Source organism: Grampus griseus (genome assembly GCF_964374135.1).
Source record: "Grampus griseus genome assembly, chromosome: 1".
Classification (NCBI taxonomy): Eukaryota; Metazoa; Chordata; class Mammalia; order Artiodactyla; family Delphinidae; genus Grampus; species Grampus griseus.
This window is the reverse complement of record NC_139017.1, coordinates 20,583,346-20,608,465: the sequence shown is the minus strand read 5'-3', so window position 1 is coordinate 20,608,465 and position 25,120 is coordinate 20,583,346. Positions and strand designations below refer to the sequence as shown.

Genomic DNA, 25,120 nt, shown 5'->3' with positions numbered 1-25,120 from the left:
ATCTGCTTTTTAAAATTCAGTTTCCTCATCTTCAAAAAAAAGAGATAATAACACAAAGTTTTTAACCTAGGAACGTGCAAACACAATAGTGGCACAGTGCCTGCCACAAAGATGCACAAATACCTTTCTCCTTTCCCTTCTTTTCATGACACTGAAGCACATTCACTAATAAGCAGGTCATTGTTTTAGGCTGAATGAGACATTTAATCATGAGTTCCACAACTATTACATAGAATTCAGTCATACTTGCCTCCTTGGCTTTCTATTATATTCCTTCCTTATTCAGGACTAAAAAGCTTCTAAATAAAATTATATTATGTGTAGTACCTCCAGCTTATTATTGCTCCCAAACTATGCTTAAACATATTTAGGTTTCCAGAAGAAAGATTAAGTTCGATCTGAAGCAAATGCCCCTTCCATAGCAAAATACAAAGGTTAACACTTCATATAAGATAAAGAAAACCCAGTGGCTGCTTTATTAAATAGTTACCTACTCTTCCTATCCACTACTTGCTAGGGGAAAAAAAAATGACTATTAATTATGTCACCTCAAAGATGTGTAACTCAGTTTAGTTAATCACAATTTGTTGAAATTCAGAATGAGCATGTAATCCCCAAATACAATAAAATAACATCTTGTTGTATGAAGATTATTTCATGGATTTAGATATTGTGCTCCCAGAATTAAAGTGTTCAGTAAAAGCTTAGTTAGTCAGATATTTCCCAGTAACAGTGATATAAAGGTTGACTCTAAGGACAAAAAAATGTAAAAAACTTTTAATTCAACAGCCTATATATGGATTATCCATACCCCCACCCACCTTGTAAATTCTGCATGATCTATCTTAAACTCTGAGTGGATTTTTTTCTCTTCTGCACAGGATGCTTCCAGAATTTCCCCATCTGCACATTTACAGAATAAAAATTAATTTCTATATGTGTCTAAGATAAACTTCAAGTGGCAAATCTGCCCAAAAACTTATAATATAATCCAAAATAAAGTATAAATGCTTTAACTGCTCATGTCTACCGAAACGAAGGATTGACTACCCTCAACTTTAAAGCACATATGTTAAATTGTCAGCAAGGTGACATGATCCTCTTAGCTGGAATAAAAATGGTAAAAGCTTTAAAAGTTTTGCAAGAAACCAACTGGCAAGAATCTAAAACTAAAGATGAAAGTTTTATGAGAATAGAAATGGAAAATCTATACACACAGACTCTAACAGGACACTACATGGGCGAATTTTGAGTGGAAATCTTAATAATAGAGCTATATTATGTATAAAACAGAAAGCATCAGTTTGATGTACAGCAGAGCAGTTAAGGGCTATAGCCCTGAAGTCAGGTTGCTCCCATTCAAATCCCAGCTCTACTTACTGTGTAACTTAGGCAAGCTATTTAGCCTCCATATACCTCCGTTTCTGTATCTGTGAAGTTGTCATAATAATGGCCCTTAATAAGATTGCAATGAGGATTAAATTAGATAACAGATGTAAAGCACTTAGCACAATGATTGGCACACAGTAAATACTTAGTATTTATTAGCTACTCGTATGATTATTATCCTCTTTCTAAATTTTTTTTATAACACCACACTAGCAGAAGTGTCCAAAATCACCTTAAGTAGTTAAAGAAAGAAATTATGTTCTCACTCCCTGATGAAAGTAGATAATCCTAATGCCCATCATACAACATTCCACAAATATAATAACCTGGACGCCAACACCAAAGAACCACAAATTAAATCATTAAAAATTAGTAAGGCATATAGGTTACTACTAATCTACTCACTTGAGCCCAGAGATCTAATTACTAATAATTAGATTACAGTATTAAGGGACTAATGAAATTCTTCTATACTATATTGCTGCTGAAGTGATCTTGAGGCAGGGGATAAATGGACCCCAGGCTGGGCAGCTGGAGTTTGTCCCCTGTGGACAGATACTCCAAAACAGCAGGAGTAAGAGAAGAGCTGAGCTCTGCCCAGATAACAGATAGAGACCACATATTTCTCATTCTCGAAGTCAAGGAGAACTTCCTGACTGTACATGCACAGAAAGGCTCCTTGGGTCAAAAAGGGAGTGATGTCAACCTACCCATAGGCCTCTTCGCTAGAATCCACCTTGGCTAAGAGATGCGTGCACACATGTGGGAGGACCCTGAGATAAACCAAATATGGACTCAGAACCAGACAAAGCAAGATGACTGGCCAGAGGAAACCTAGAAGAAATGCCCCATATAAGTGATTCAAACTACCATGAGGGTGGGACTCTCTCTGAGCCCGCCCGTGTGTGCCTATTCACACATACTCTTTTTCCTCCTAATAAACACTTTACTTGTTTCACTTCTTTCTGTCTTTGTGGGAATTCATTTCTACAAAGCTGAAGAAGGTCCAGGGCCTTGTCACTGGTCACTGGTCTAGTGGCTAGGATTCAGCGCTCTCACTGCTGCAGCCTGACTTCAATCTCTAGCCAGGAACCGAAACCCTGCTTCAAGCCGCTGCAGGCCAAGGCCACCCGAAATCAATCTTGAGGGGCAACCATGAAAAACCATAACAATGTCAAAAAGAATCAAAAACCATCAACTATTCTGTAAACACAGCAATTCAATCTTCCCCCCATCCTCCAGCTTTAGCAGCTGGCAGGGAGAGCAATATATTCGAGATATTAGCTATTAAAAACACCTTAGGGGCTTCCCTGGTGGCACAGTGGTTGAGAGTCTGCCTGCCGATGCAGGGGACACGGGTTCGTGCCCCGGTCCGGGAAGATCCCACATGCCACGGAGCGGCTAGGCCCGTGAGCCATGGCCGCTGAGCCTGCGCGTCCGGAGCCTGTGCTCCGCAACGGGAGAGGCCACAACAGTGAGAGGCCTGCGTACAGCAAACAAAACAAAACAAAACAAAAAAACCACCTTAGTTCTCTCATGTCCCAATGAGTAAAAGGATCTACTGCAGATAATTCTAAAAGTTTGGTTTGCTTTTGACCTTGACAGCCTAAGAAAACCTAAGCAGTTCAGGGAAAGTAACACCTTTAACTAAAACCTCTCAGTTGGGGGTGAAAAGGAAAGACTCCCAAGAATGCCTGAATGCTTATACTATCCCCCAGGGAGAAACTATTTGAGACTGAGCTGTTAACTGGCAGCTACCACTGTCAGTATCACCTGAACAGGCTTCTAGCCCAGGAATCTAATAACTACTTACTAGCTAGCCACTAATTTACTCTTCATTTCAAAGCACCCTTTTTATCCAGGTTTAAAAAGAATGAAATTGTCTAAATGTTGTTCTGGGGTTTTTTTTTGCAGCAGATGGAAATGCGTTCATCATTAGTCTCCATTATTCTTTTCAGCTGGCAAAAACTTCTGGTTGTAAAGCAAAGAAATAAAAGATTTTGGGTGATTTTAATCAAAGTTTGCATTCTAACCCTGCCCTGCAGCATGCTGTAATATGAGGAACATTCCTGCCTCACATTCCCCAATAAATGAATTTTTATGTGAATACCCCCTACATTATCTGTCACCTCTTTTTTTGTTGTTGTTTCTATCCATGCGGCCAATATTAGGCATCTACTACTTTATGCTAGATGCTACATAGCACCATCCTTGAAAAAAAACATTCACCAATAATAAACTGACTGCATTAATAAAAGTTTGAAGTGGAATAAATGAATCATAAAACACTTTTAGGAGTACGCACATATACAAAACAAAAAAATTCTAGACTCAACATGCTGCTCACTCTCTAAAAAGCACTGTAGGTATAGGCACCAAAATATTTAAGGTGCTTTTGAAATGCAGAGGAAAACAGTGTATAATCAAAAGCAGATGGGCTTTAAAATTAGTTCCACCATTTATAAGTAGTATAAACTTAGACAAATCATTTACTCTCTGAAGGTTCCTCATCTCTAAAAGGGAAATATAAATATTTACCTTATATAAGAGTTGTTGTGAGAACTGAATATAATGTATATTAAATGCCCAGTACAGTGCCTGGCATATAGTATATTATCAAGAGATAGAGACTAGTATTATTAGAGACATTTTCAACAACAGGACACATTTAGTAGTGACTCTTACTCCTTGATGGAAAAAATCCATTGTGTCAATAGAACTTATAACCATTCTGAAAAACAAAGTAAAATCGTAAGTTTCATAAAAAAACATTAATTTAACAACATATAAATTAGGAGAATCTCTTTTAGCAGGTTGGGAGATAGGAACCTTCAACTAAGAGATGAGTTACATTTCACAAGAAGAGTATTTAAACAAACAAACAAAAAATACATAGTGAGATTATGGAGGGAAGACCTGGAGAAGGAAAAAAGTCAAGAAGTAGCTATACCTATTTGTCAAATTGAAAAGGTCCTGTCTCTTCCCCTTATTCTTTCTCCTCTTCTCAACTCCTCTAAGGAAGAAATATGTTCTCTTAGTAACAAGGCAAACAAGCAATCTCTATATATTAAACCACCTGCTAATTCTTTGAGTCAACAGGTTTTTTTGTTTAGTTTTACATATTTTTTCACTTTAAAAATACATATAACTTACATAATGTACCTTGGGATTAGGTCTATCAGTCATTCCACCCTTACTCTGAATTAACTTAATCAAATAATTATGGATTAGCTATCAGTTATGAGAGAAATGGATTTCATCTGGAGGAGAGATTAAGGGACAAAAGAGAGAAATGAGTGATTTTAATGCAAGGGGCACTTGTGAGATGAGAAAGCATCATTATCCAATGGAGGAAATAACAGCCGGGAAAGGAAGAGATTGCAGGAGAGTGCACCAAGCACCAGAGAACAAACACTAATGATCAACACACCACTTACTTGTTTTTTTGTTTTGTTTTGTTTTTATAATTAATTAATTAATTAATTAATTTTGGCTGCATTGGGTCTTTATTGCTGTGCATGGGCTTTCTCTAGTTGCAGTGAGAGGGGGCTACTCTTCATTGCGGTGCACAGGCTTCTCATTGCTGCGGCTTCTCTTGTTGCAGAGCACGGGCTCTAGGCGCACAGACTTCAGTAGTTGTGGCACGTGGGCTCAGTAGTTGTGGCACACGGGCTCAGTAGTTGTGGCTCATGGGCTCTAGAGTGCAGGTTCAGTAGTTGTGATGCACGGGCTTAGCTGCTCCACAGCATGTGGGATCTTCCCAGACCAGGGCTCGAACCCGTGTCCCCTGCATTGGCAGGCGGATTCTTAACCACTGAGCCACCAGGGAAGTCCCTTGTTTTTTCTTAAAGACAGTAATTGCCAGTGTGTCTTACTGAAGACCAAATGCTACTATAGACTACCAATACTTAATCAACTGTAGGACTGTGAAACAGAATACCACATACTTTGAAACACTGGGGTCTGAAAATATGAAGTTGTCCTATCTTCTGATCAAACTATAGAAAAATCATTATCACTCAAAAAGTAATGTTTATTTAATTGCATCTTTGGAAAAAAATAAGGATCACCAGAAAGAAACATTCAAATTCACTTCTTACAGGCCTTTTCTGAACTCCTTTGCTTATGAATGTAGACATACACAAATTTCTCAATTTAAATTTAAAACCTAGCATACAGGGGCTTCCCTGGTGGCACAGTGGTTAAGAATCAGCCTGCTAATGCAGGGGACATGGGTTCGAGCCCTGATCCAGGAAGATCCCACATGTCGCAGAGCAACTAAGCCCATGTGCCACAACTACTGAACTTGCGCTCTAGAGCCCACGAGCCACAACTACTGAAGCCCGTGAGCCACAACTACTCAAGCCCGTGTGCCTAGAGCCCATGTTCCACAACAAGAGAAGCCACCGCAATGAGAAGCCCGTGCACCGCCATGAAGAGTAGCCCCGCTCGCCACAACTAGAGAAAGCCTGCGCACAGCAACGGAGAGTCAATGCAACCAAAACTAAATAAATAAAATTGGGAAAAAAAACCCCTAACATACAAAATTGTGCAGAGAAGCCCTCTTTCAGCTTTAAGGTTTCAAGAAAGAACCTTCTTTAACAGATCTTCAAGCACTGCAAAGGCTCCTTAGAATGATAACTAAACACACTAAGTCAGTCTGAGTCAATTGCAAACTCTACCAGCCTTCTGAACACAAGTGAAAATGGTTTCCAGGTCTGGTTCAGAAATAGTCACACCAAAGTTGAGACAGATACTCTATGCTTCATATCTAGTAATCTCACTTTTGGATCCTGAGCCCATGGGACTTCCCTAGAGGTCCAGTGGTTAAGACTCTGTGCTTCCACTGCAGGGGACATGGGTTCGATCCTTGGTCAGAGAACTAAGATCCCTCATGCCACACAGCGTGGCCAAAAAAAACCAACAACCCTGAGTCCATACACCAAAAAAAAATTGTCACTTGATTACCACTGAGTCTCCATTCTTAAGTGTTTTCGTATCTTAAGATACAATTATCATAGAAAACATCATTTTGTTTAACCAGTTATCTTTGGAGTTGACATCCATCAAATATTTTTTTTTCCTTAAACCTAAAGGGAATAACCCTCTGAAGAGGAAAGGGAGAAGTTACTTCAAAATCTTGTACTCTCCATTTTCCTTTCCAACCATATCTTCATAGTTAAATTCCAAAGTGTGTGTAGGGGGGGAGGACAGGAGCAATAAAGTTAATTGGAGATACTGCTGTAGTAAAGTACATCCTTTCAGTTTGATGCAACGGAATTTTGCAGTTGAAATATGGTCCCCCAAAAGGTGCACAGTTTATTCAAAAAAGAGCTGGCTTGAGGATCATAGAGTTAGAGAAGTACTATACAGAGTCAGAGATATGCACCTGCCTGGAAGCAACAAGCAACAAACCTGAAGCAACAAGCATGCTGAAAATTTCCCTAGTGTCTCATTTCTGTCTTTTAATATAATTTTCTCCTTTGCTGGGGGGATAATAAAAAATAGTTGAGAGGGAAAAAAAGCATGATAAAGAGCTGTGGAGGTGACGTAAAGAATAAGGGAAAGGGAAGTGGGAAAAAATGGATCTTATTCTAGTGATAGCTTCTATAAGACCCTCAGCCAACTGCCGTGATGTAATAATAATAAAATAAATCCTATTGCTTATTGAGTACTGTGTGCCAGGCATTATGTTAAGCACATTATATAAACTATCACCTTTACTCCCTATGACAGCTCTGTACATTGGGTATTATTACACTTATTTTACAGGTAAGGAAGCCCAGATTACACCTGGAACCTGGCAACCTTCTAAAATGGATCCATTTACATCCGATAACATTTTCTCTATGCCTTATGTCCTTAAAATCCTCTCCTAGAGGATTTCCAAACTCTTGCCCTATACTGCTTACAGAGAGCACCTGAGTTTCAACAGCTACACGTTTCTCTATTAATAACCTCTCAACAAAGAAAGCTCTCTCAGTAACTTCTCTTGGTCCATGTGTCCCCTACTCTTAAGGTCCTTTGGAATATCCCCTGTGAATCATCCAATGGCTCACTTGTATTTACCAGCAAAATCTCTTCAAGCCCCAGGGGTATCCCATGTCACCTCTCTGCCCTCTCCCTCCCCACAGTGTCACTGAATGGCATGAATTTCACCTCTATTCTCTTAACTATTATTCATATTCACTCCCTTAAATAGAGACTCAAAATCCCTCTCTCTTCAGAAAACCTGCCCGTGATTAGCATCATTTAACTGTAATTATTCTTGTAGCAGAAAGGCCCTGGATTGGAAACCAGATCTGGCTTCTAATCTTGGTTCGTTTACTTGATATGATACCTGGGCAAATCACTCCACCTTTCTAGGACTAGTTTCTCAACCATAAACAAGGGGAATTAGACTAAATAAGCTCAAGACTAATTCCCAGATCTACAAGTTTTTTTAGGCAAAAAGATTACCAAAAGCCTTAACTTATAAAAATGGAAAAATTGTTATAAATTTTTTTAATTACTTAAGGCACCTTAGATTTTTAAAAATTAATACACAACATATTAAAACAAAAACAGAGAAAAACTTTTAAACTTCAAAGGGTGACAAGGTTGATTAAATTGTCCATTTTCCATTCTTTATTTGACACATGACTGAAAACCCAGGTAATCCCTTAAAAGACTACTAGGCTATGAATATACACACTCTCCTATTAACTAATCACTATGCAATATTTCAAATACCACATATTTGTTTAATATACAAAAAGCATTCTAAATACTACCTGTGATGATTAGTTTTACCTGTCAACTTGGCTAGGTTATAGTACCCAGTTACTTAATCAAACATTAATCTAGGTGTTGCTGTAAAGGTATTTTGTAGATATGGTTAATAACTACAGTAAGTTGACTTTAAGTAAAGGAGATTACCCTTGATAATGTGGGTGGGACACATCTAATCGGTTGAAGGGCTTAAGAGCAAAAACTGAGGTTTCCCAGAGAAGAAGGAATCTTGCCTCAAGACTGAAGCATCAACCTGACCTTAAGCCCGCCAGCCTGACCTACAAATTTTGGAATTGCCCCTCACAATGTCGTGAGCCAATTCATGAAAACAAATCTCTTTTAAAAAACACACACATATACAAATGATATTGGTTTTGTTTTTCTGGAGAACCCTGACTGATACATTAACATACTGAATACTCAGACTGGTATTTTGTTCTTTTTTAAGTGAGGATTAACAGATAGATGTCTGTTTCTTGTAACCTCTTTAAAATATTAAAGCATTTTAAATATGTAACCGGAATGTTATTTTTTAAGTTAGTATTTCCTACACAATGCCAACAAATTAGCGACGCTATTATCTCACTGTGCTCTTCTTTATTAAAATACACAGGGAGAAAAAAAAAAGTGGTGTTTTCCACACTGAATTTTTAAACTCCAAAACTGATTTCAGAAGATTCTGAGATTCATTTTTTTTCTCATTTTCATGGCTTTCAAAGTGTTTCATAACTAGCCATTACTATAACATGACTATGAAGAAAGTCACTTATCAGCCCAATTTTAAAGATTAAGGAACCAGACAAAGAGAAGTAGTAGACTTTGCTCTACTTTATCGAGTGACATCTGCAAAACCAAGCTGGAAATTCTCCAACTCTAAGTTTTATTGTTGACCCATCGATTAGTTAGTCCTCCATGCTACACTGACATAGAAAAATATTCTAGAATCACAACATACACAGAAACTATTAAGGACATAAGAATGACATATTTAGTATTCAATAGTGTTCGCATGCTGGTTCCATTCAAAAAGTATTACTGATACCAGGTACCTACAAACTTTTTCTGTAAAGGGTCAGTAGTATTTAGGCCTTGCAGGCCATAAGGTCTCTTTGGCAACTACTCAACTCTGCCATTGTAGCCCCAAAGCAGCCAATGACAGTACATAAATGAATGAATTGGAATATGGCTATATTCCAATAAAATTTTATTTACTAAAACAGACCAGCTTTGGCCTCTGGGCCATAGTTTGCTGACCTCTGACTCATGAAATCATGGAGCTGGAAAAGACCCGGGAGGTCATATGGTACACTCCCATTCAATGCCAAAACACCTCTATATCCAGTGCCAGTGACCATCTGGCTCAGAACAGTTTCATAAACAGACTGTTTTCCAAGCTAGACTGGTTATTCCTCAATGAGGGACTTCAAGGATGGGATATTTTCCCACAGTGTGGAACTAACCAGAGCACTGTGGGTCATTTAGCATTCCTGGTTCCTGAAGAGTAAATGCTACCTACACAAATATACACCTATCACTATGACAACCAAAACTTTCCCCACATATTCCCAAATCCCATAGGGTAGGGGTATTGGTACCCAATGGGTTAAGATATATTGAGCTATACTGAGGTGGGATATGTGGCAACTGTCCCATGCAGCCATTCCCCCTTCTACCTATGGCAGACATGACTAATCAATCAGATACTCTTTCCTTGTGAGGCTGGCCTTTGCCTCAGAATTTTTAACACAACACTCAAGACAACCATCTCCAATGAATCAGAATTGTGATGTTAAAACATATTTGTTATCCCTAATCTAAAAGGATAGTTCTACACACACTCTGAAAAGAAACTGGCTTCCTTTAAGTTTACAAAGCTGAAAAATAATATGGTTTAATTTTAAACCCTAAGGCATGTTTTGAAAGTTTGTGAAAATATTTCTTGGTTGTGACAATGACTGAGGACACTGAAGGCACTTGGTGTACTGAGGAATGACACATGTCCTGCAACACTAGGGACAGTACTGCACAACAGAGGATTATCCTACATCCCCCATGATGTTTTAATATCCCACTAGAAATAGATGTGGATGAAAAACTGTTTAAATTATCTCAGCCTAGACTGTAACTCAATTTAACAAATAAACAGGAATTCTTTTTCACATTTTTAATAATCACTAAGTTCTCCCAAAATGTAACTGCTCTGAAAGTCAAAGTAAGACTGTACTTAACTTTTCTCTGAATTTTGCCAAGAGTTATTCACCATTTTGGAAAATCGTCTCAATGACAGCAATATAATTCAGTGTATGTAAGTACAATTTATCTGAATAAGCCTGCATTTGTAATGATTTCCATCACAGTAATTCTAGACACAGGTACAAAAAGTTAACCGCTTGGTATGTGTAGAGCATATACATATTAAAAAGTATATTTAATGACTTTATTTTTATTTCTCCTTTATATTACAGTTAGAACATTATATTCATTTCTTTGCAGTCAGGTTTGCAAGTAGTTACAGTATATCTATGAATTCATTTCAGGATAGTAAAGGAGGGACTATAAAACATTTGTTATAAAAATAGAGTGTTGGCTCTGACAGGTTAAGAACCACTAATCTAAACTAATGAAGCCTTTTTGACCAAATTGCGTTAACACAGACACAAATCTTGCCCAAAATTTGGAAACAAATCTAATGTGCTTCAAGGGTTCAAACACAACTTTAACTGGCTATCTGAAGCCATTTTTACAGAAAAACACTAGATCTCTCAATATAGGTGCAGCTTCCATATCTCCTTTTCCCTTCTCTATAAAATATACAAGAAATGACTGTGAAAGCCAAGTGCTTAGGACCTCTAAGTCCTCCAGTACACTGGAGCTGTCGCTGTGATTACTTCTACCCAATTGTGAAGAGAACTGGCAGTGATTAACAGAGTCAATGAAAGAACCCAGTCATCACTGAAGCAACTGCCCTTGAGCAACAGACACAAAGCTCCTACTGAGAGTCCATTTTCCAAGAGGGCAGAAATGTTCAATATCTGCACTGTCTATATAAGAGACTACTAGTTTAAAACTTAAAGGTTTGACATTGACTAAAAGTGGAAATAATCTCCACATAAGTCTATCTATTTTATATATATATGTTATATACATACACACATATATTAATTGACTAAAGCCATTGGCAAACCTCGCTTCCAAGAATACTAATTATTGTTTCCCTCTGTAAGTCTTTTTTTAAAACCTTTTTATAGTTCATGGCAGTTTTTAAGTCTTTAGAGTGTCGATAAGAGTCCATATATAGTTCAAAGACTAACCTCCAAAGCAAAACCATAAACATAAGCAAGGTCAGGTCCCAGAAACTTTCTTTAAATCAAGTTTTCAACTATTCTAGGTTAAGTGGTGACATTTAGTTTTAAGAGCTAAGAGAGACAGGTATATTGGAACATAATTCTAATGATTTACTTTTTCTATTCTTCAGAGACATGCATGTAAAAGTGAGTGGTAGGGAGCAAAAATAAATAAATAAATAAAATAAAGGCTTTGAAATGGCCTATAAGTAACTCTTGGGTCTCCCAGGGAATAAGGCAACCAGGTCCAGAGAACTGGCACTTGTCACACTTCTCTGCAGAAAACTTTGTATAAAATTATCCACAAATGATCTGCTTCTAAACCCTACAAGGCGCATTAGCTATTTAGCTATAATCAGCCCAAAGCCAGTCCCAACTCAACACAAGCTTTAAGGGATAAGTATTATAAATGAAGAAGACACAGCTGAAAAGGATGGCTAAGAAGCAAACAAGAATATTAAGAACAAAATACATCTCTACAGGCTAAAATGCTGGACTGCTGAAAAACAGGCAGGAAAACTTTAATACAGAGTAGGTGTAAGGTCATATATTTCAATTTAAAAATCAGCCATACAAGTACAGGGACCAGACTAACAGAGAGTTCCTGCAAAAATCTGGGGAGCTTTGGCTTACCAAATGCTTACTATAAGAGCAAGATATGTCTGCTTAAATATTAATGCAATTTTGGACTTCAATAATATTGAATATACAGTAATAGAAAGAGTATGGTGTCCACCTTACAGGAAGTAATAGTCCCACTATTTGCTGCCTTGATCAGACATCTAAAATAGTGCAGACAATTACAGAAGCCATATTTTCACAATACCGACAACCTAGAGCATCCATAAGACAATCAGGATAGTGAGAGATCGAGGTATTGGCATTATTTAACCTGAGGAAGAGATAATAAGAGACAGTTTTTTAAATATGTGACAAAATTTTAAATAGAAAAGAAAAAATAGATCTTCCATGTTTCTCTGGCTGATATAACTAAAACCAATGGATAAAAAAACCCGCAACAGGTAATTTGGATCTGTTATAAATAAAAGAATAACCTTATAACTTGAGCCACCCAACAACAAACCAAGGTTGTATAAAAAGGAAGTGAACACCTTGTTTCTCTATGTATTCAGGCAAGAAGAAGTGTTAAGAGGGTACCCAAATCAGGTAGAAGATTGGATTAAGAGACTGCTACAGGTTCACTCCAATTCTGCAATGATATCATTTTAAGGGCGGAAGAAAAAGTACAAGTTAAGTCAACAAACACTTTATTTCCCTAATAGCAAGTTACGCTGGTAAAAGGGGAGAAGAATTGAGAGGGCCAAAGTGATTCTAAGGTACATTTAAAAATACATGGTACATAAGGAACTCAAAGTGAGATGCAGTGGAAAAGGGCACTGGATTTAGGGTTAGAAGACTGAGGTTGCATCCCAGTTCCAACCCAGCCTAGCTCTACAGGATGTAGGGCAAGTCACTGAACCCTTCTGTAGTTCAGGTTTTTCCACCTCAGAAATAGGGATACCACCTGTCTTGCCCTAAGGATCAGATGACTGTATAAGGAACACATTGACTAAATAATTTATACATAAATTATCATTGTTATTATTCTACATTGATCAGAGTCTTCTAAGCTCTGTTCACCAAACTTTAAAAAGGATATGAAACAAAATACTAGCAAACAGAATCCAACACATTAAAAGGACCATACACCATGATCAAGTGGGATTAATCCCAGGGATCCAAGGATTCTTCAACATATGCAAATCAATCAATGTGATACACCATATTAACAAATTGAAGAATAAAAACCATATGATCATCTCAATAGATGCAGAAAAAGCTTTTGACAAAATTCAGTACTCATTTATGATAAAAACTCTCCAGAAAGCAGGCAGAGAGGGAACCTACTTCAACATAATAAAGGCCATATACAACAAACCTAGAGTATGCATCATTCTCAATGGTGAAAAACAGAAAGCATTTCCTCTAAGATCAGGAACAAGCCAAAGATGTCCACTCTCACCACTATTATTCTACACAGTTTTGAAAGTCCTAGCCACGGCAATCAGAGAAGAAAAAGAAATAAAAGGAATATAAATTGGAAAAGAAGAAGTAAAACTGTCACTATTTGCAGATGACATGATACTATACATAGATAATCCTAAAGACGCCACCAGAAAACTACTAGAGCTAATCAATGAATTTGGTAAAGTTGCAGGATACAAAATTAATGCACAGAAATCTCTGGCATTCCTATACACTAACAACAAAAGATCAGAAAGAGGAATTAAAGAAACAATCCCATTCACCATTGCAACAAAAAGAATAAAATACCTAGGAATAAACCTACCTAAGGAGGTAAAAGACCTGTACTCAGACAACTATAAGACACTGATGAAAGAAATCAAAGATGAGGGCTTCCCTGGTGATGCAGTGGTTGAGAGGCTGCCTGCCAATGCAGGGGACATGGGTTCGTGCCCCGGCCCGGGAATATCCCACATGCTGTGGAACGGCTGGGCCCGTGAGTCATGGCCGCTGAGCCTGCACGTCTGGAACCTGTGCTCCGCAATGGGAGAGGCCGCAACAGTGCAACAGTGAGAGGCCTGTGTACCGCAAAAAAAAAAAAAAAAAAAAAAGAAATCAAAGATGAAACAAACGGACGGAGAGATATATCATGTTCTTGGATTGGAAGACTCAATCTTGTGAAAATGACTATACTACCCAAAGCAATCTACAGATTCAATGCAATCCCTACCAAATTACCAATGGCATTTTTTACAGATCTAGAACAAAAAAATCTTAAAATTTGTATGGAGACACAAAAGACCCTGAATAGCCAAAGCAATCTTGAGGGAAAAAAATGGAGCTGGAGGAATCAGACTCCGTGACTTCAGACTATACTACAAAGCTACAGTAATCAAGACAACATGGTACTGGCACAAAAACAGAAATATAGATCAATAGAACAGGATAGAAAGCCCAGAGATAAACCTACGCATCTACGGTCAACTAATCTATGACAAAGGAGGCAAGGATATATAATGGAGAAAAGACAGCCTCTTCAATAAGTGGTGCTGGGAAAACTGGACAGCTACATGTAAACGAATGAAATTAGAACACTCCCTAACACCATACACAAAAATAAACTCAAAATGGAATAAAGACCTAAATGTAACACTGGACACTATAAAACTCTTAGAGGAAAACATAGGAAGAACACTCTTTGACATAAATCACAGCAAGATCTTTTTTGACCCACCTTCTAGAGTAATGGAAAGAAAAACAAAAATAAACTAATGTGACCTCATGAAACTTAAAAGAAAGTTTAACAACTTTCTATAAACTATAAACAAGATGAAAAGACAGCTCTCAGAATGGGAGAAAATATTTGCAAACGAATCAATGGACAAAAGATTAATCTCCAAAATATATAAACAGCTCATGCAGCTCAATATAAAAAAAAAAACCCAATCAAAAAATGGGCGGAAGACCTAAATAGACATTTCTCCAAAGAAGATGTACAGATGGCCAAGAAGCACATGAAAAGCTGCTCGACATCACTAATTATTACAGAAATGCAAATCAAAACTACAATGAGGCATCACCTCACACCGGTCAGAATGGGCATCATCAGAAAATCTACAAACAACAAATGCTGGAGAGGATGTGGAGAAAAGGGAACCCTCTTGCACTGCTGGTGGGAATGTAAATTGATACAGCCACTATGGAGAACAATACGCAGTTTCCTTAAAAAACTAAAAATAGAATTACCATATGACCCAACAATCCCACTACTGGGCATATACCCAGAGAAAACCGTAATTCAAAAAGACACATGCACCCCAACGTTCATTGCGGCACTACTGACAATAGCCAGGTCGTGGAAGCAACCTAAATGTCCACAGACAGATGAATGGATAAAGATGATGTGGTACATATATACATTGGAATATTACTCTACCACAAAAAGGAACTAAATTGAGTCATTTGCAGAGATGTGTATGGACCTAGAGACTGTCATACAGAGGGAAGTAAGTCAGAAGAGAAAAACAAATGTCATATATTAACACATATATGTGGAATCTAGAAAAATGGTACAGATGAACCAGTTTGCAAGGCAGAAATAGAGACACAGCTGTAGAGAACAAACGTATGGACACCAAGGGGTGAAAGTGGTGGTGGCGGGGGGATGAATTGGGAGATTGGGATTGACATATACACACTAATTTGTATAAAACAGATAACTAATAAGAACCTGCTGTATAAAAAAATAATAATAAATTAAATTTAAAAGAAAAAGGATATGAAAAACCTAGAATCCTAATAGATCAAGATAAAGCCTTGTAACTTGACTAAAGAGATAGAAAGCATGTTTTAGGTAGAAACCCTCATGAGAAAAAGTCTTACCCAAGGAAAGGTAAAAGGTATTTATTATAGAATAGGTTGTGTGTTCTTAAAAAGGATGTTGTTCAGTTGTTTTCTACAGGAAGAAGAAACAAGATTCAGAATGAGAAGAGGTGGATTTAAATGAATGCAAGGGAGATTTCAGTTAGGTCTAGGGAATAACATTTTACATGCTTGTTTTCATCAAATGAAAATGTATAAGCCACAAAGCAACAAAAAGACAAAGGAATCCTACCTGTCAAGATGATAAGACCCTGGAAGAGGCTATGGACATTTAGAATTCAAAACCTACCTGTCCTGGATTGGTCAACATTTACTAGCCTTAAGGGAGTCAAATCACATTGTCTCCCGAGGTCCTTTCCAGCACTAGAACTCAGAGAATTAGAACCAATAAATAACTGTTTATTAGGAAAAGAAATAAAGTTAGCAGTTGAACTTGGGGGTATATTTTATATGAGCTTTCTACTTTAATCAAAAATGCTCTTATTAGTCATGTACCATAATGTTCACTGCAGCTCTATTTATAATAGCCAGGACATGGAAGCAACCTACCTAAGTGTCCATCGACAAATGAATGGATAAAGAAGATGTGGCACATATATACAATGGAATATTACCCAGCCATAAAAAGAAACGAAATTGAGTTATTTGTAGTGAGGTGGATGGACCTAGAATCTGTCATACAGAGTGAAGTCAGAAAGAGAAAAACAAATACCATATGCTAACACATATATATGGAATCTAAAAAAAAAAAAAGGTTCTGAAGAACCCAGGGGCAGGACAGGAATAAAGACACATATGTAGAGAATGGACTTGAGGACACAGGGAGGGGGAAGGGTAAGCTGGGACGAAGTGAGAGAGTGGCGTGGACATATATACATTACCAAACGTAAAACAGATAGCTAGTGGGAAGCAGCCGCATAGCACAGGGAGATCAGCTAGTGCTGATATATACATATATCCCCATATCTCCCACCTAGAGGGGTGGGAAAGGGAGGGTGGGAGGGAGATGCAAGAGGGAGGAGATATGGGGATATATGTATATGTATAGCTGATTCACTTTGTTATAAAGCAGAAACTAACACACCATTGTAAAGCAATTATACTCCAATAAAGATGTTAAAAAAAAAAAAGAAGTGCTCTTATTCTTAAGTGATAAAGCAAATGAGATAAAATGTTAAAAATAGGTGAATCTGAATAAAGGGTATACAGGTGGTTCCCTGTACTATCTTGATTTTTGCAACTTTATTCAATTACTGTGAAATAGTCATCATTTAGGTTTAAAATATTAGGAGTTGAATGATACTTCTTATCTTACTAGTGCTTATGGGGAAGTCTAGGACTTGATTATGTATCACTTCCTAGGGCCTGCCCTCCCTCCTCTGCTGTAATTAAGACACCTTCACGCATATACAGTGGTTGGTTTTCTCACATATACAATGTTCTCATCCATCTCCATGCCTTCATCCTCTCAATTTTGAAAATAAACTTCAGTATTTGTTTTTTATTCACATTTCAACCTTTCCCTCAAACCTCTCCAAGACTCCTAATAACCGTACAAACTTTGACTTCCCAGCCTCTGCCAGGTCCTTCTCAAGGAGGTGGGAGAGGTGGGAGGGATTTCTTTCCCAGCCAGCTGCAGGCAAAGAGGGAGCACATTGTCTGTAGGGTATTTTAAAACAATGATAAAAGCAACTAAAAGTCTTTCTGCCTTTTATCATCACCAGGCACTGGCAATTAGAAACAACCTTAGTGTTGAGACACTCCTTCAAACCATTGCAGACAGCTCCAAACATCACCCCTTAATATGTCACCAGTAATGGTCAGCCTTCCCAACCTCTGCCAAAATCTTTTATCCAATAGTTTTTCTTTTCCTCAGGATCTCAAATTAAAAACAAAACAAAAACTAATAATAACAACAACAAAGACTAAAGGTAATCAGTGTATTTTCTACAGTATTGGTAATTGTGAGGTATATCATTATCACTTTAATAGAAAAGCTCATATATAATTTAATGTGATGCCTCACTCAAAACAAAACTAAGTAGAGTCCATTTATATAATCCAGATCAATTATGATTTAGTATTAAAACTATATTTCAAACGACAATAATGTAAACAAATGGTTCACAGCCATCACTTAATGCCTGGAGGCTGGAAAATTTGCCAAGACTTATGGGATCAGACTCAGCAGAATAGACAAGGCTCTACTAACATAACTGCAGTCCTTTATGGCTGCTCTAATCGCCCTGCATCACACTTTGAGGGCCAGGTCATCCTAGACACTATGAGAAAAAAGGTCTAACTCAGCGAAAGGAAAAGGACAAAAAGAGATACTAAAAGAAGAGATCGACTATGTCTCGGCCAATCTTGTTGAGGGCCATCTTGCATCAAAGGCAATGCAGCAGCTGGATGGTAAATCAGCAGATCGACAGCACTCTGCTTGGTATCTCCCTGTCCAGCTGTATTCCTCAGCTGTAACAAATCCTCCCGATTCTATCAAAAGGCAGGGAATGCCTTTCTCACTAGGGTATGCAGATAACTGAAAATGGACTAGATAACAATAAAATTGATAATCAGAGAGTACAGAACCAGAAACTCAATATAGCAAGTTACTTCACATATTACAAATGGGTTATTAAAGAAAACAAAATGTGCTAGTATGTGTATATGAAGACACTTTTGACTACAGCTGTTTTAATCGTTCTTCCAATACACAGATACATATTTCACTGCAGCAGAAATAAAAAGAAATAGTAAATCCATAAGAATAACTAGTAATTTGCTGCACCCTGATAAAAAAAACGCCACCCTTGGTTAAACTGTTAAATACATCTAAATCCTACAGAATAAACAGAATTCATCTAGAGAAGGTTAAGAAATGTACTCAACAATTAGAACAAATAACAAAAATTCCAAAGATTATCCAGAAGACAAGGCAATCAAATTTCAAACATACTACTCAGATATATAATTAGAAACTTGCCACAGAATGCAGGGCTCTTGTGTTTCAACATGATCACATCCTCTCCTATGAACTAACATCTAATGGCCTACAGGCTTTCTCCCAAAACCAAGAGAAAAGGGGGAAGAACACATTTTTAAATCAAGATTATATAGAAAAATCAAATCAACCTTTCAGAAAAACAGTATTGTCTACTTTAAAGAAATAAGATTAAGACATATAGAAATCTACATAGCAGTTAATTGAATAACTTTAAAGGTCAGTGTCATCTTTTCACTTTCTAATTTGAAAAACTATTCAATTTGCTCACTTCCATGTTCCAGCATTGTTTATGTTTAGGCGATGCTTTCCACTTTTAAGTATCAGCTGTGCCCCTAAACATAAGGAAATGATCTATCTTACTCAAGCATAAATTCTCAAGGCCATCAAGAGTTTATAAGCTATAGTTAATAATACTATGTTGTATATTTTAAATTTGTTAAGACAGTAGATCTTAAGTGTTCTCACCACAAAAAGAAAAAGAGAGAAATTAGTAACTATGTGAAGTGATGGTTTGTTAATTAGCTTGATTGTGGTAATCATTTCACAATATATGTGTATATCAAATCATCATGTTGTACACCTTAAATATATGCAATTTTGATTTGTCAATTATGTCTCATTAAAGCTAGGGGAAAAAAGTTTACAAGCTAGCAAGACACCAAGCCATCAATAAACATAAACTGTTCTAGTTTACTTGAATTAGAGCAAGACAGACCACCAAATCAGATCTAAAAGATACCTGTACCAATACAGTAGTTTTAAAAATAAAAAATGTTAACACTTGAAATATGAAACACTTGAAACAAGCAAAAGATTCAACTATCAGATATCACCGTCCACCAATGACAATATTAGGGCGCTCCCTAGGTACCTCACCCCATTTGTGACAAAAATACAAATTTGCCATCTATCTAAAGCTAAAACAGTCTTTGTAATTATGCAGAAGTGAGATATTATATGATGTAGATTAGGAAGTACATATTAATTGCAAGTCAATAAAACATGAATAAAATGTAGACAATAACTAAAATTAATAATAACCTCTGGTAATGATAAAGGTGAGCCCACATAGTACACGATGGCCAATGAGGAAAACTAAATATGCTAATGTGTATATAACAACAGAACTTGGGTTATCAATATTTTTTAACAATCTACCAATGGCAAATATATACGTTTTCTTTGTAGCAGAAATAAAAAGTAACAGTAAATCCACAGGAATTGCTAGTAATTGGCTGCACCCTAATCTAAAATTGCCTTTACTGGTTAAACTCAAAACCTAAATACAACAGGATAACTTTTAGTAAAACTCTATTAGAAAGTTAGGCAGAAAAACAATGAATAGTAACTGCAAACGTGACGGCACTGGCTTTCCATGTAATTATCACTGTAATTCCAAACGCATTTACAAGTTCATTCCATGACAAAGGAAATAACCTAAACTCCGCAAGGTAGAGAAGATTCCAAAAGGAAAACTTTGGTTGGTTTGCTGGTATGAAGACAACTTTAAAGCACTATCTGTTTCACAAAGAAATGCAGCATAAGTTGGACCTGGGTGAGGAAGAGTTCAAGTTTTCCCTGGGAATGTAAATTCTTCCCCGAAATCCACACAGGTTAAAATAAATAAATGAATAAATAAAAGGCACATCAAAAAGCCAGCATTAATTGCAAAGGAGGCAATACGAGTTCAGCATCCCGTAGGTGGCTGGTCATCTTTCTGATCCGTTAGGTCAAGACGTCCTTCTCATCTACGACCCTCAGAGAAGGACTGCCTCCCTCCTCTCCAACCTCCCCTGGAAGTCAACCTTCGCCAACTCGTGCCACCCTCACAGACAATCTGCCAAGTGCCGGGACACTCCCCCAAGTGGGACTGCTCTCCTCCGAGATGCCTCCTGCACAGTGTCACCCGCCACCCTCCTCCCCTTCTCAGGGCCTCTTCGGCCTCAGGGTCCCCGGTGCCTCCCTCCTCAGCCCCTCACGGCTGCCCTCAGGGCTGCCCCCGTCCCCCGACCCCCAATCCTGGTCCCCTCCCTCAAACCTGGGGTCCCGGTTCTCCCTCTGCCCGCGCGAGGTGTCCCGACTCTCCCGTCCCTACCCGGTCTCCCCCGTCCCGCGGCGCGGGGCGGCGGCGGGGCGGAGAGGCATCCACTGAGGAGACAAGTGCCTGGGACTCTCCGGCTCCGATCAGGACCCGGAGCCGGGCTTCCGCCTCGCGCCGGAAGGCATTCGCGAGCGGGACCGGAAGTCCCGCCCCGCGAGCTCTGCCTGCCGAGGCAGCGGGGTCTCACTAGATCGCAGAGAGGATTCGTGAAGGAGAGAGGGGTTTGCCGGCAGTCGGCCGGGAGCAGAAGGGCTTACCCTGAAGGGCCGAGGCGCCAAAAATCTTTCTCCTTGCTGCTTCTATTTCCAGCGGATCAGCCAACCGACCTGCAGTCGGTTGATCAAGGGTCTCCTGTGTTCACGCACCTGGAGGAGCAAGATGACTCAGACACTGACCCCTGCCCTCACAATCTAGTTGAAAGTTGACAAAAATATAAACAGAGGTTAATCACACCGCAAGGCAGTATTGCTTCATTCCTTAATCCAAATTTTTATCACCTGCTATATATCACTCATTAAACAAGTAGGCTGTAAACAGACGAAAGCCCCTATCTTATGGAGCGAGGGAGGCACTAAGGGCAATGAACCAGGCAGAGAATAAATCAAACAACTACCTGTTCCTCGGGAAGCTTAAGGTAGTACAGGGACAGATATATGGGCAAACAAGTGCAATGAAACCATCGAGCATCAGAGGAGCTATAGCCGTGCTGCAGGCAGTCGCGTGGTGCAGGGAGCTGGGCAGACCCAAGACTCTAAAGATAATGGCTCCTCCGTTGAGACCGAAATGAATGATGAATAAGAGTTAAAGGTCAGACAAGGTGGGGAAGGGCATGCAGAGGAGAAGGATGCCAGAGAGAGCTTGGCTGAATCAGGGAGCTGGAGGAGGGTACAGTTAATTTAGCAAGGTCTGCGGTCAGAGAGGCAGGAGGAAGCATAAGGAAAGGAGGCAAGCCCAGATCAGGAAGACTGTTGTGTATTATGCTAAGAGATTTGGACTTTAGACTCCATGTAACAGGGAATCAGTGCGTATCTCTAGGGGAACAGACAAAATACTGAGTTATGGGGTTGACTAGGATGATTGACCTAGTCATCAAAGAAAAATAAGAACTTGAAAAATCCCGGAGAGAACATTTTACAAGTGAGGGTGCTTTCTCAAACTGTCATACCCAGATGTTAAAAACAATGGATGATTACAACTCTATAAAGGCAGGACCACCAGGGCTCAGACCCCTGGGGTTGCCCATTGGGCAAATCACCCCAACCAACTGAGTTGCCAGCTGAAGCCTTAGGGAACCATGGAATCAATGGGCCAAGGAGGAAGAAAGTTCTTTACCAGCTACAGTAATGAGAGCCGTTGCCTCTATTTCCTTGCTTGCTACTACTGTTTAATAAATACCCTCTTGCACACTGAGCCCATTTTTCCTTTTTAAAAAGAAATGGGGGCTTCCCTGGTGGCGCAGTGGTTGAGAGTCCACCTGCCGATGCAGGGGACACGGGTTCGTGACCCGGTCCGGGAAGATCCCACATGCCGCGGAGCGGCTGGGCCCGTGAGCCATGGCCGCTGAGCCTGCGCGTCCGGAGCCTGTACCCCGCAAAGGGAGAGGCCACAACAGTGAGAGGCCCGCATACCGCCAAAGAAAAGAAAAGAAAAGAAAAGAAATGGCATATTAGTTTTTTCCAATTCTTTTCCTTTTGCCAGCAACAAACTATATTGCAATATATGGAGATAGGATTATGGTAAAATAAAAGGAAGACTGGACATCATGTAGAAAGTCTGTACTTAGAAGGCACAGTATCACCTGTGGATGGAGTAGAAAGACACAGCTTTGAGCATTCTCCCTCTGGGAAGGTTAGCAGTCCATTTGTGGTGGTACGTGAAATAACTGAATCATATAGTAGAGAGGTGTGTCTTTGAAAGAAAGGGAAGAAGAGAGTATGTATGTGTGGTGTGATATATGTGGGGTTTGTGTGGGTGAGGGTGTGTCTGTGTGTGTGTGTGTGTGTGTGTGTGTGTGTGTGTGTGTGTGTGCTGGGCCACCAAGAAATAAAATATAATAGACACTCCATGAGATGTTTCCCTGTAGCTCACCACCATTCCTCTTTTTGTAGGAATGGCCCCAATACATAGGCCAATCCCTTAAAGGGCCATATATTCATGCACAAGTGATCATGTTCTAGGGTTTGCCCAGGATTTAGGGGCATCCCAGGACGCTGAACTTTTGGTGCTTAAACTGGAATAGTCCTGGGAAAACTGGTCGCACTATCATGTCCCCTGTAAACAGATTAATCCAGATACGAACACATCCTAAACTAGGGCATTTAGACTCTTCCCTCAGGGAATTTTAAACACTGCATAGGGAAACACAGGAGATGGCCATAAGAGCTGAGTCACATAAATGGCAGTGCCCTAAAGAAAAGATCTATTAACACCCATTACGAAGGACCCAGGACCTGCCCTGTTTTCTTTGATTACAGGAGATATCCCTGTGTACTTCCAAAACTTTTTTTTTTTTTTTGCCTGACTAGCCAAAGATTTCTGCTACTTGCAACCGAAGTAATCTTGCTTAAGATAATCTGCTCCCAGAGCCCCTGAGCCAAATGATCCGTACTCATTGCCACAGCAAACTGAAGTGGATGTAGACACAACCCAAACAGGCTAAGTTGGTCTCTCATGCATGGATTTTAGAGTTGACATACAGTGCTCCAATTGGTCTCTCTTTCATGTTGAAATAGAAATGCCACGTAAGCCTAGGATTGAGTTAGGCATGAGCAAGGTATCCCATGCAGGTAGAGAAAAAACAGCTAGGGGAACTAGAGGGAAGAGGAGAGGGAAAGGATAAGGAAGAGATAAAGAAGCAGAAAGAGAAGACAGAATTATCTCAGAGAGGGTCACCTTAGTTCCCATCTTTCCAGTTTTTTATTCCAATCCCTCATGTGGTCCAGCTAAACTTTCTGTCCTTAAATTCTATGAAAATTCTATGTCCTTCAAGTAAATTTCCCATTTGACTTGGGTTAGTGTTAGTAGGTTTCTATTCCTAGCAATGAAACACCAAGACATCAATTCACAAGACGCAAGGTTGCCTGCGCATTCTCTTTTCTGCATCACTCTCTTCTCACCAGAACTTTGGAGTCAGCTTCTCTCTCCAGGCCAATGGCAGGAGGAAGATTTTCACACCTCCACTGTTACCTGGTCCCTACAGGAAAACTGTCAGAGTTACCATGGGGTTGATGGATGAGGCAAATCATACCATCAATATACAAATATGGTGGGAGATTTTAGAAACTAGTATTTCAAATTCTTCATCCTACAGAGGCAGGAGCTAAAGTCCAGCTAGACATAGTGGTTTCTCTAAGGTCTAATAGTTCAATGGTCCCAGAGACAGGACTAGTTCAAAATCTTCTCTCTCCCAGTACAGTTACCTGATTATCTGGTGTGGATAGAGGCCGATACCCCCAAGAGGCTATTGTGAAATCCTTAAAATTGTACTACTACCCAGCTTCCTCCCCACCTCCCTCCTGGCCTTTGGAGTTTACCCATATCTATATAATGATATCAGCCTGACTGCAGAACCATGACAACTATTCAGGAGACACTTGTGAGTAACAGTGGGTAATAGACAGGTTCCTGTGAACCAGGAGAGAACATTTTTAAGGAAAAATTTCCTACTTATTTTTTCAGTACTCACTGACTGGTTCAGACAGATAGATGGGTTAATTAACAGAGCTAATAAGGTTAGATGTCTAAAAAGTTTACTTACACATTCTACATTTGCTTTATTTCATACATGAGTGTTTTTCTTATCTTTATTTATTCTTTTGACCACCAACATAAACAACAACGTCAGCAGCCATTACATCTAAAACTACATCCTCTTCCCTTTACACTAATGCAGTAGTTTAGTCATTTGTGGAAAAATAAACTAGTCTATAATTGGAGGTAATCACAACAGCATGTTCCCTGGGGTATAAATAGTCTGGTGTAAAATTATATTAGTAAAAGATTATGAATCAGTGAGAATTAAGGTCATCCAGGGCTCTCCAGTTAATAATTCCCATCTCTACTGCAGGGTACCAAAAGCAAGGTATTTTCTATGAAGATCTCAAT

The 25,120-nt window shown here is 39.0% G+C and overlaps 1 protein-coding gene across 1 annotated transcript in view; it reads right to left on the bottom strand.

Annotated features, from left to right (window-relative positions):
• Positions 1-21,092, bottom strand: part of DISP1 (dispatched RND transporter family member 1) — a gene marked incomplete at its 3' end in the record, with an annotated part of 212,758 nt that extends 191,666 nt beyond the window's left edge. The window contains exon 1 of the mRNA XM_082664721.1: positions 21,011-21,092. The remainder of the gene's footprint in view (positions 1-21,010) is intronic.
• Between the last annotated feature and the right edge of the window lie 4,028 nt (positions 21,093-25,120).